Raw genomic sequence first — 12,704 nt, 5'->3', positions numbered from 1 at the left:
AATATTTTAATTTAACCCTTTTGTTAAGAAAAGTAACCAAATCTACATGTAAGTAATCAAATCCCTTGTTCTTTTATTACCTAGCTATGGACAACCCAAATTCCAAGTATGGAAGAAGTTAATCAAATAGAACTCTGTTAATTAAATGTAGACTTCTTTCAAGAACGAAGAAATGGTGACTTTCTCCAGTGACTGAAGATTTTACCTTAAAAGCCTTAATAATAACAGCAAATTTTAAATTAATTTTACCTTCATTTCTTGCATCCTTTTTTAATGATTCAGAGCACTTTCTAGTCATTTTATTAATTCCAGAGCAGATAGAACACAAAAATTTGTAACATTTACTATTTTGACAGATATGAACAGTCAGAAACCAAATGTCCACCTTGAAAGTAATTGCATTGGCTTCTTTAACTGGATAGATTGAATAGAGCTTAGTTTTGGCATTGTTTATATACTGCCTTGGTTTTCTCATTTTGCAGCAGAGATGACTATGTGCAAAAAAGTGTTTGCAAAATGTCTCATGGAAAATTAGCTTTAAAATACCAACTCCAACCCAGATATTTAATTCATAGCCTCTTAGAATGATTGTATTTCAAACTGATCAGTTTTTATCAGACAAAACCAGCTTTACAAAATAGAAAATATCAGAATGTGCCACATGTAGTAAAGGTATTATTTTGTGAAATGTTTGATTCAGGGGTGTGTGTGTGTGTGTGTGTGTGTGTGTGTGTGTGTGTACTGGAGCATGATGTAAAATGCATTTCTTATGTGGATTGCGGTCAAAAAAGACTGAAAAGCACTGTCCTAGTGCTTCTTCTTTCCAAGGGTATGCATGCAGATTGCATATCTTTATTCAGACCAGGTATAAAAAACTAATAGTGTATTTACAACGTACAGCCCAACAAAAAGCAACATTTTAAGGGATACTTTGGAAGCTCTAATGTAAATGACTTGAGAAATACTTTGTTATCTGATTGCAGCACTATTTAACTTCTATAACATTCAACATGTTGGTGAATCCTGAAATGTTTGTCCATAAATCCCCTAATATGCAATAGGCAATGTAGGAAAAACATAGTATGACTAAAACTATGACTACCTGATTTAATTTTTCTGTCTTCATTTAAACATTGGGTTCATGCAGCAAAGACATTGCCCCAGATAAACTGATACTCCAGAAAGAATTCCTCTTTCATTTAATTTCATATCAGAATTTCATTATTTTTTCTCTTAGATCTGCAGGACATATCCATTCCAATTTTCTTGGGCTTATTTTATAGAAGAGAATGTGCCACTCATGACTAATAAGAAAAATAATTCTATATTTGAAATTAACTCATTTCACTCTTCCTGCCAACTCACCTTGACTTGCCGGGGAGCACTAAAAAGCTGGAGAGAGACACAGGAACCTGCCTTCCAGGGGACAATTAATTCCTGGTCTTGGATTCCTAAGCCTCTGCCCATAATCAAAGTCAGCAACAACACTCTTAGGTGCTCTGAGCACCCCACACTTGCTCCATGTGTGAGTTCATGCTTTTCAAGGAGCCTTTGTCAAGGCTCTTTGCCAGGGTAGACACCATGAAAAATTTATCTCTTGAAATTTTCTCTTCCCTTCTTATGTTCTCCTTAATTACTCTAGCCATCCTCTCACCAACACTCAGTACCTTCGCATAGCCCAGCTGGGTATCTCAGGCACTCTACTGAAGGTCCCTGTCATCTGCTGTTCTTTATGGTATCATATTCCCTGGAGACGTTTCCCCCTTTCATCAAAACTAACCAGTCCCAGCAATAAAAACAAAGACAAATAGCTGAGACTTAATTAAACTAAAGAGGTTTTGCATGACAAAAGGAACAGTCAGCAGAATAAAGAGACAACCCACAGAGTGGGAGAAAATCTTCACAATCTATGCATCTGACAAATGACTAATATCCAGACTCGACAACGAACTCAAACAAATTAGCAAGAAAAAAAAATCTCATCAAAAAGTGGGCTAAGGACATGAATAGACAATTCTCAAAAGAAGAGATACAAATGGCCAACAAACATATGAAAAAATGCTCAGCATCACTAGTGATCACGGAAATGCAAATTCAAAACCACAATGCGATACCATCTTACTCCTGCAAGAATGTCATAATCAAAAAATCAAAAAATAGTAGATGTTGGTGTGGATGCAGTGAACAGGGAACACTTCTACACTGCTAGTGGGAATGTAAACTAGTAAAACCACTACGGAAAACAGTGTGGAAATTTCTTAAAGAACTAAAAGTAAAACTACCATTTGATCCAGCAGTCCAACTACTGGGTATCTACCCAGAGGAAAAGAAGTCATTATATGAAAAAGATACTTGCACATGCATGTTTATAGCAGCACAATTCGCAGTTGCAAAAATGTGGAACTACCAAAATGCCTATCAATCAACAAGTGGATAAAGAAAGTACGGTGTATACATTCAATGGAATACTACTCAGCTATAAAAAGGAATGAATTAATGGCATTTGCAGCAACCTGGATAATGTTGGAGACTATTATTCTAAGTGAGGTAGCTCAAGAATGGAAAACCAAACATCGTATGTTCTCACCCATAAGTGGGAGCTAAGCTATGAGGATGCAAGGGCATAAGAATGACGTAAAGGACTTTGGGGACTCAAGAGGAAAGGGTGGGAAAGGGGTGAGGGACAAAATACTACAAATTGGGTGCAGTGTTGAGGATGTTTCAGGGGAGGGAGGGGATGCTCGGATGGAAAGTGACTGGCCCCTGATAGACCGTCCATTGGATCTTATCCACTCGGCTGACAGTAAAGCCTCAGACTAACCAAGAGTCAGCTTGATGTCGTTGTGTCAGGAGGCCTGGAGCTTCTCCCACTGTAAAAGCTGATAATGTCTTCCCAATTTTTCTTTACTTCCTCATCTGGTTGAACTACATGATTGTACCATCCCTTCCATCTCTATCTACATAACTGTGTTTAAAGTAATCCCAGGTAGAGAACTTCCTCTTCTTGACCCTTCACTGACTGAGCCTTGTGCCTGCCGTTACCCACTGCTTGCTTTCCAAATGTCCAGTTTGGATTATAACTTGTGTGGCCATCTTATCTAGATAAGCAGTGGCTAGTGTGGGTGGAAAAACTTAAGAATTATATACTGGTAGCTATGTTGTCATTATTTTCATAGTTTAGAGGCTTTCATAATTTCTAAATAAGATGACAAAAGTGCATGTAATTAAATTCCTTACCAAAGAAGGGCTCTCAGCACATAGTTATTGAAATATATTTCTTGCATGTTTACGTATAAAGCTCCTGATTTGAAGTTCAGTTCAAGGTAAGTCGAATTACTATGCTCTGATAGAAATCCATTCCACTCTGGAGCGCCCCCAAAGCTAGGCTCCTTCCTCGTTAGTGAAGCACAAACACATTCACTGTGTATGTGTAACCATCTCTTTCTTGGGACTCATGGTATTTAGTCTACAACTCAGTAAGCAATAGGCTTTATTCCTGGAAAGAAGAAAAACAAGTCTCCAAAAAGTAAACAAAGCATTTCATTTGATCTTTTCCTAGAAGATCCAAAATTAAAATGCAAATTCCTGCCTCAGGAAGGAGGAGGTAGCTATATCATTTGCTTTCAATACTAAGACTTTTAAGACCACAAGCAGGGAGGGAAAGATTAAAATAAAACCTGAACAGTCTTTTATCTGTCTGTGCATTTCTACCTTAGAGAAGCCAGCAGAGCCTGGCTGAGTATTTTGAAAACCTGATAATTATTATCCCTTGCATGTGGTAGAAACTCACTGTTCACCCAAACACACCAAGCTTTTTCTCACAGTACATTTTTGTTTAATGGAAGTTCAGCCTTGTATTTATCACATTTCCCCTACCCCCAGCCCCGGCACTTCTAAACACGAAGCCCGAAGTTGCTATTCTAGTGAATGCCTCACCTTTTTAAAAAGATGCTACTTTGTGAGTCATCAGCCTCTGACAGACCATTCTAGGGTCTTGGGAGTTAGAATTTAATGCTAGTCTGAGAATCAGAGCACCTTGATTCAATCCTGCCTTGTTGGTGATGAGCAGGATGTGTGGGGGCTGAGCGGATGGACACAGGAGAGTGTATTCCTGGTTCTGCCCTTTATTGATGTGTTACCTCAGACATGGCACTTAACCTGATGTCACAGTGCCTGGGTTTCCTCATCTCTAAAATGGGGGGTGACAATAGCCTCCATCTCACAGGGTGAGGCAGGAAGGAGTTCTGAGACATAAGGCATTTGAGGCAGAAATGCCTGGCAGAAAATAGGAGGAGCAAACACCCAGGGTCTATTACCTGACTCTTTACTTTTTATTTTTTTGTGGAGATTGGGTTTCGCCATGTTGCCCAGGCTAGTTTTGAACTCCAGGGCTCAAGTGGTCCTGTCCTCCTGCCTCAGCCTCCCAGAGTGCTGGGATCACGGGCATGAGCCACTGAACCTGGCCTAATACCTGACTTTTTTTAAGTCTCTTTTCTACGTCAAGTCTCCTGGCTCCCCCAACCTCCCAACCTCCCTAGTAGACAGGGACACTTCTTTTGGGCTTTTCTTGAATTGGGATCACACTGGTTGGCATGTATTTACATATTTCCTTCTCTTGAAAGAATGTGACTTTAGATGCTGACCATATATTCCTTGAATAGCTGGATGAATTAATATGTGAGAAAAGAGTTGAAATGGATAATTCCCTGGGAGTTCTGCAGAACCACCGTGGGATGAGTCAAATGGCTGAGATTGTGCTCTAGTCCGTTTGTTCCAGATACTTGTAGATGTGGCTGCAATGTAAGGAAAAAAGAAAGCATTTTGTGCAAGGTCCATTCTGTAACAGTGTCCTGGAGCCGGAGCTTTTCAAACATTTTTTAAACTGTAGGACACTTTCTTCAAGGAAAATCTGGTGAGGAATCATACCCTTACAGACAAAAGCCAGGAGGCCCTCTCTGAAATAGCCTGGGAGGCAGAAGCCCGTAGCTTGACCCTCATTCTCCTGGTGAGATTTCACTGAGCAGGTCTCTGTGAAATACTATTTACCAATCAATGGTTTGAGCAGAGATTTTATCACCATGCTTAGTTGAGCTCAGGGGTTCTTGGAAAGGGCATCTCAGTAGCACTGAGAGGGGTGAGAAAACAGGAGGCCAGTGGTTGGCAGCAGGTCTAGATCTCCCCTTCACCAACCACCTCAGCTGTGGGTCAATCCTGTCTCTGCTGTGACCTACTGATCGTCCATAAGGATGTAACTTGAAGAAAGGAGTCAACAGCTTAAAGACATTTGAAAACCACCAGGCTGGAGAGATGAAACAATCACTTGGAAATTGTCATTGGAAAATTCACTCGAGTACTTATAAACTAGGTATGTTTTTTTTCCCACAGGATACTTTGCATTGAGAAGTGGTTCCTTCAGGAGAAATGTGTGGTATAATTGGAAGTTGAGGTCTTAGAAAGAGCATTGGAATGTCTAGCTTCCAGTCCCGGCCTTGGTATGGATTATATTTGCTGAAATCTCCTGTTTGTGGTATATATATCCTTGAACTTTCCCAGTGGCAGTGTGAAGCGCAAGTAAATGAAATACTGGATGGGAAAGGACTTTGTGTTTGTTCAGGTCTTGGAGCAGCAGCCACCTAGATAGATTCAACTTATAAGAGATGGGGGAAACGCCTACAAGGGGAAAAAGGGAGAGAGTTGAAGCAGGGGTGGAGAACCCTGAGCCTGAGATTCAAGTCTGACCCCTGTGAAAAAAAGGAGCAGGAAGAGTCTTGGCCTGCAGCTCAGTCCTAGGAAGGTTTTGGCCAGCTGCTGGGGAGCCCTGCAGTCAGCTGCTCATCAGAGGGGCCTTGCATCTTGCCCAGAACGAGCCAGACTTATTCCTCCTGCTGCATGCAGTCAGGGGCTGGGGGCAGCCAGTGGGAAGTGCAGCCTGAGTGTGGGTGCAGAGGGCCATGGCTGAACCTGCCAGTCACATTCCTACAGCAGGAGATGTGAGTGGCACACTTTTATGGCCACCACAGGCTTGCACACTATTTCCTGATAATTTGTCCTAGACAAATTATACTCCAAAGCAATAATTCCTGAAAGTTAGGCTAGACAGTGGTGAAATTAAAAAACAAACTATAAACCAAAACAAACCAAAAAATAGAAAGTAGTCATGATGAGTTTTCCATAGAACCAAACTTACTAAAACAACTATTCTTTATTCTTAGATTATGTCCATTCTTTACCTTTTAGAGGGACATTAAAATATCCGTTTATTTTTAATGAAATGAAAATGATGCTAGAGAGTAGTGGTATTTTTAATATTCACAACTTGGAAAATTTAAAACTGTGCATTGCTAGGGAGGTCCCAGGACAATCTTATTGGTTAGGTCAGAAAGACAAGGACTCACAGCTCTAGAATAATTGTAAAGCAAAGAGCACAGTTCAAAGGAAAAAGGTTTATTGTTAACAGTTTTTTTTTTTTTCTTCTCAGAAATAAGAGGAAAATATTCAGTATGAGACATTCCTATTCATTACAGCCTGATGCTGTCTAGGGTGTCCAGAACTTCCAGAGGTGTAGAAAATCTGGAGGGGCTGTCTTTAGTTTGTCCCAAAGTTCGCTTGATTCGGGCTTTTGGCTTCTGTACCACCCTCTGGCTCATTCCCTCTGGCCAGTCTCTGTTCCTTACAGAGCCCTACTCTGGCTCTGCAGAGGACAACCAGCGAGTATAGACAAAGACAATCTCAGGAAAAATGGAGAGTCGAGTCACTTCATACAGATCAAGTTGCTAATTCTCCTTTTGGGAGAAGAGAAAAGGTGGACTTTCTTTGGTTTAGGGGCTGAGATGATTCAGACTGACCTCATTTCTCCACTTTGTTTTGCACGCACAGCTATAGACGCTGAAACCACCAGGGAGGAAGCAACGCAGAGCAGCGTGTTTGCCACTGGCACAGAACTTGCCCAGGAGATCTAACGAAAGCGTGATTTTACAAATACGGCATTCTTTTACTATGCCTGAAGCACTGGATCATAGAAAAGTAAAAAAAAAAAAATTATACTTAAGGATATTATTTTATATCTCAGGATAACAAGAAAAGGCAGCAAAACAGCAAGTTTTTCTAAGTATGCAGGGACTCAGCAAGCCCGGGCAAATTTCTGCTTGAGCTGGGGGGAAGAAAATCAAACAGTTTGCTCTTATAAATCCACATATCTGTATTTTAACATGACAGCATTACCGAGAACTAGTAATTAGCTGGAAGTATACGGTCAAAATCAAATAGATTCAAGCCAACCAGCTCCCATAAATTCATTTAGTTAATTTCAGATTTTGTGATAATAAATTGCTTATGCAAAGTTGCTCATAATAAAACAAAATAAAGGATGGCTTGAGGACATCTTGTCAGACTTTAATCATTGTAGATTAATTACGTTTTTCAGAAAGAAAACATTAGTTGCGATGTTTCCAAGCTTGGCAACGCCCGGCTAGTGTGTCAAAAGGAAGATTGGTTTAGGCAGGTAGATGTTTTCAGGTTTCTTGTGGTTGAATGGTTGCCAGGCTCCAGTTCTTAGTAAATAGAAATTCTGATTTGTGAGGCCAACATTGCTCTACCGGGAGGGAGGCACTGACAGATACCATCAACAGGTAAGTTTATGCAGAGATGCAGAAAATCGTTAGGGGAATACCTCTAAGTGTTTACCTACAAAATTTTACTTGGCACTGCCAAGCTGTTAGTCTTTGAATATTTCTGGGCTGGGCAGAATACTATGCTTTTTGGATGGTATCTATATATACAGCTTGGATACCATGGGTTTTCTCTTTCCTACTAACTTGCTGGGAGGAAGACAGGACATTAGAGATAAATTTAGAAAGCTGCCTCTCAAAGGCACATTTAAGTATCCATGACTGATAAGGTGTAAACTGACCACAGATTAACAGTATGTAAACAAGTAAATTGTTAGGTATCATGATTTGAATATGTGCTGGTTTTCACTATTTCTAAAAATATGTATATATATATATGTGAAGCTTTGCCTGCTTCATATATATATATATATATATATATATATATGAAGAGGTTACGAGCAATTTAAACAAAGCACTCCTATGTAAAGCACCTGGCTTACATGTGGAACTTTTTGCCCAGAGAATTAGTAAGGGAAGAGAGTATAAACAAACTAGAGTAGGGTTTAGATTCATGTTATGAATAACAAAAGTCTCTGAATATTCAGATTCATCTCTAACTTCTTAAGGGGTCCAAAAACATCAGAACATGGAGGAGAAGATGGGAAGAAAGGTGAGGCTGTGCAGGGTGAAGAAGAAACACACAACAGTATGGCATTTCCCCAAACATGTCTTTCTGTGTCCAGATAGAAGCACAAATACAAGCTGGGAAGACCACTGATTTCATGGAACCTCAGTGATTATTATCCTTACAAAGTTGGCAAGTGCAAGCACTTCCTTTAACCCAGGGATTCTTAACTCTTGGACTGCGGGTTGAATGCAGGAGATGATAGAGGACAGTGTGGCCTATGAACTTAAATGGGAAAAATTTACAAGTTTTTTTCACAACTTCTCACTGAAATTTAACTTTTTCTTACATTATGAATGTAGGCAACAAACCACAGTAGGATTAGCAGTATTTCAGCAATAGAAATAAAAAAATTCATATCATATTTCAGTACTTGCAAGCATTTTGAGCTGTCATTTATACTCATCATTCTCCAAAATCACAGTAGGTAATAGGTCTGTCACTAGATCATGTATTTGATACATTAATGATAACACACATATGAGTATGTGGCAAGTTTGGTATTTTACTATTTTGATAACTGTGTTTCAATACACTTCCTGTTTGATCTCAATATTTTGATAACTGTATTTCAATAAAATGTATTTCCTCTGTAATCTTACATCTTTTATGTAGCTGTGCTTCACCAGTCTGCCAAAGGCTTCCATGATACAAACCAATTAAAAACTCCTGCCTGTGGGGAAACCATGACGATTGATTTACCTCTATATTAGTCATTAACTCATTTTGAAAGAACTTGATTCTTTTTAGAATGGTTTTAGATTTACGGAAGAATTGCCAAGGTACAGAGAATTTCCACACACCCAGGATCCAGTTACATCTATAAATAACATCTGCTATTAGTATGGTATATTTGTTAAAATTAATGAACCAATCATGACACATTATTGTTAACTAAAGTCCATACTTGATTTAGCTTCTCTTAGCTTTTGTCTAATGTCTTTCTTCTACTCCAGATCTCATCCAGGACGCCACATTACCTTCAGCCATCATGTCTCCTCAGATGCCTCCTGGCTATGAATCAACTTATTTTTGACCTAAGTTATTTAATATTTTGGTTCTCATTTTCCAATTCTAATTTGCATCTATGCTATGCCAGCAAATAGACATATCTCAGATCTTTTCAAGTTAACACCTCCACCGTTTTCAGTAGAGGAGTTTTATTTAGTTGACGGTCTTCTGTACCAGGTCCAGGTAAGTGGTAGGTCGATCTGTTTCAAACATGCTCTTCCCTCCTGTAGGTGGTAGAGACACATACCTGTTATAACTTCATATTGTTACTGACCCTTACAGTCATTCCTTGATTTGGAGCAACTTTCCATGTTAAATGCCTTGACATGTATATAAACAGTAGCTAATAGGTGAAAATACTGCAAGAAAGAAACTTTTATGATAAGAATTACTCAACTTAATTCTACAATGCCTAAAGCTTACATTGGGCAGTCAGCAATGGTTGCCACCATCAGCTTGTAAATATCCTTTGAAGTAAATCCTATTTGATAGATTCAACAGACAATATGCTAAGAATTGTGCTATATCATTGTATTCAGATGTCAGGGCCAATTTAGAGAGAAGTTGCGACTCATCAGAGCTGCTCCTCTTTCTCCCTCTCTCTCTCAAAAAAAATGACTTCTCATCTTCAACATTTTATATTTATCTGATCTTTGGTTCAGCACAGTTATGGAAATGCCATTTATGATTGTGAATTGCTGTGAATGTGAAGATTATCTGAAAAGAAAGAGTTGCTTATTGAGGCTTTCTATCAATCATATATTAATCTATCATCCATCCATCCATCCATCCATCCATCCGTCCATCCATCCATCTATCCATCCATTCATCCATCCATTCATCTATCCATCCATCATGAGGATATAATAATTTCACCTTTGTAAAGCACCTAAGATGAGTAAAGACAGCGAGTTAGCTAACAGTGTTACGAAGGTGAAGCCTAAGTTGAGGGATGAGATACCAACTGAAGGAGAATTTATCTGTAATAGTAAGTGGGCCAGTCATTTGCTTATTTTCTCTCAAATCTATTCCTAACCCTTCTCTGGCCTTGCTTAGCATCACAGAGAACTACATTTCCCAGGATCCCTTGTAAATCGACTTTCTCCTAAGATCAGCCAATGGGAGCTCTGGTGGGAGCTTAGAGGAAGGGAGGTAAGAAGAAATCATGATATATCAATCTTCCTACCTCTGTCTCTCCACACACACACACACACACACACACGCGCACGCGCGCGCGCCTCTTTGCCGCAAGCAACAAAGCAGCATCTCTGACAGGAGCTTCATCTCTTCTATGACTCTCGCTTCTGTTAGGTATACTCACCCATCATGGTCCCAGCTCCTGCAGAGCAGACCATCCCCTGCAGGTAAAAACTTTGCGAGGCAGCCCTGTCTGCTGGGCTCCAGTAATACTGCCTCATCCCCCACCTCTTTTTTTTAACCTCTGGTTTTAAAAAAAAGTTGAAATAGACTTTCTTGCTGTTGCTAATCATCTCTGGGTTGGTTGCCTCATCTCTGTTTAGCTTCTCAGCTCTTTCATCGCCTGTGTAACCCAACCTCTATCTAAATTCCATGTTTAAAATATCTAGAGCAGTATACTAAGTATAAACCATTTATTATGGCAGATGGTCCTGGGCATACAGGATAGGACTCCCAAAATGGGAGAGGTGCCCAACAGCTGGGAGCTATAGTCCAGGTTTCTGGCTGTCACTGTTTTACATCATGATTGTAACCACTTAAGTGGATAAAAGAGTCAAGTCAGCTGCCCTGAAATGGAGCAGTTCCTCAGAAAACTTTCAGCTGTGTTTGGAGTTCCATGAGAAGTATCTCAGCTGCCTGATTCTCCCTTGCCAATGAGCCCACAGCTGGCCGGGCCTATACAACTGTTCGAGAAGATGCCTTTTCCAAGTGCAAGCCAGCCAGCACCAGTCTAGCTTCACATACCTTTTTCCTTTTCTCCTCCATCTACTTTCTGTTCTCAAAGCCTAGAGCAGTGGGAGGAAGAAGTAATAAAGCAGCTGAAATAAGCTCAAAGTCTCAGCTTTTATATCATCTGGCCTGAAGACAAGGAGAACCTTGACTAGGAGATTAGATTCTTAGTCAAATCTAATATGAATGTGTATCCATTCCCTTTGGTATCCAGAAAAAGCTTTGTTTGTTGAAGCCAATGCTAAATGATGTTTACTCGAAAGTCCACAGAAGAGGAACAAGCAACGATTCCTCCTGTAAGTCATATGGGCATGGATTTACATTAGCTGCATGCCAGAGATGGGGAGGTGGGGACCCACGGGTACACCAAACAGCTTTAGTGGGGAATTGAATGCAAAATTTATACTCATTATACTAAATGATTTGTCTTATTTGTATAGCAATTGAGTCCCTCTCTCCCTTTTGCTCCTCATTCCCAGGCTCCCACTGCCTGGTCTGAGTGTTGAAGGGGTTTGGAGGTAGGCAGGTATAGAGGGAGCAGATGGCAGGAAAGATGAAAGGATTGTAACTAAAAAAAAAATCTACTTTAGGAAGGACACAATAGAGCTTATTTCTTCCCAAATCTAGGTCCTTGTTTTCACTTCCCTCTTATAGTACATTCCATTCCTTTTCCTTCCCTGCCCACCTTGCACGCATTTTCTGATGCTTCTAATGACCTCAGGAGTAATGAAGAATCTTCCTGTGCCTCCTCGTTTCTAGTAAACAGCAAACACACAGAGTTTGCTTCTAGGTCTTGTGGTAGTTGCCAAGATGAGGTATCACGTGGTCAGAGCATTTTCCAAGTGAACTGAGAATTGGAGGCAATTCATTTTTTTTTTCTGTGAAAAAGTCCATTAACCTCCCAGGGAGAAGGCATAGGAGTACTCCTGCTAATTCACTTTTTGGGGCAAGGGTGATTTCCTAGGTAGTAAGATTTTAGTACTGGGTCCTTCTTGGATGGCTCACTGGATGCTTGGTGAGGAATTAAAAAAAAAAAAAAGACCTGAGGTCTTCTCCCCTGCCTTCGATCTAATTCCTACCCATTCTTTCCCTACAGGTTAGCACTGGGCTTTTCCAGCTCTAAACTCATGAGGGCTTGAACTCAAGCACTTATTAGGCTTTAACTTCTTATGTGTTTTATTTATTCCACTAGTTCTTCCCAAAGCAAGAAGTGTTCAGTAAGATTGGTGGCCTAGCCTTTAAGAATGTAGTTTAGGACAAAGATCACATCTGGCAAAGATTGACTTTGTTCAGTAGGCATGAGTTTTTACAAAATTTGTTTTGTTTCAGTATGATTTGGCTTTTCCTATGAATTTGAGTTCTTTTAGGCAGTATGCATGCTCCAGTTTGACCAGTTTTCTCTCATTCCACCCACTCCCATAATTTCCTACTATCTGATAGTAGTATAGACTGCTTTACTAATTTCTGTAACC

Source organism: Rhinopithecus bieti, unplaced genomic scaffold, assembly GCF_001698545.2.
Source record: "Rhinopithecus bieti isolate Rb0 unplaced genomic scaffold, ASM169854v2 scaffold_5613, whole genome shotgun sequence".
Classification (NCBI taxonomy): Eukaryota; Metazoa; Chordata; class Mammalia; order Primates; family Cercopithecidae; genus Rhinopithecus; species Rhinopithecus bieti.
The sequence above is the reverse complement of the archived record's forward strand: the minus strand, read 5'-3'. Positions refer to the sequence as shown.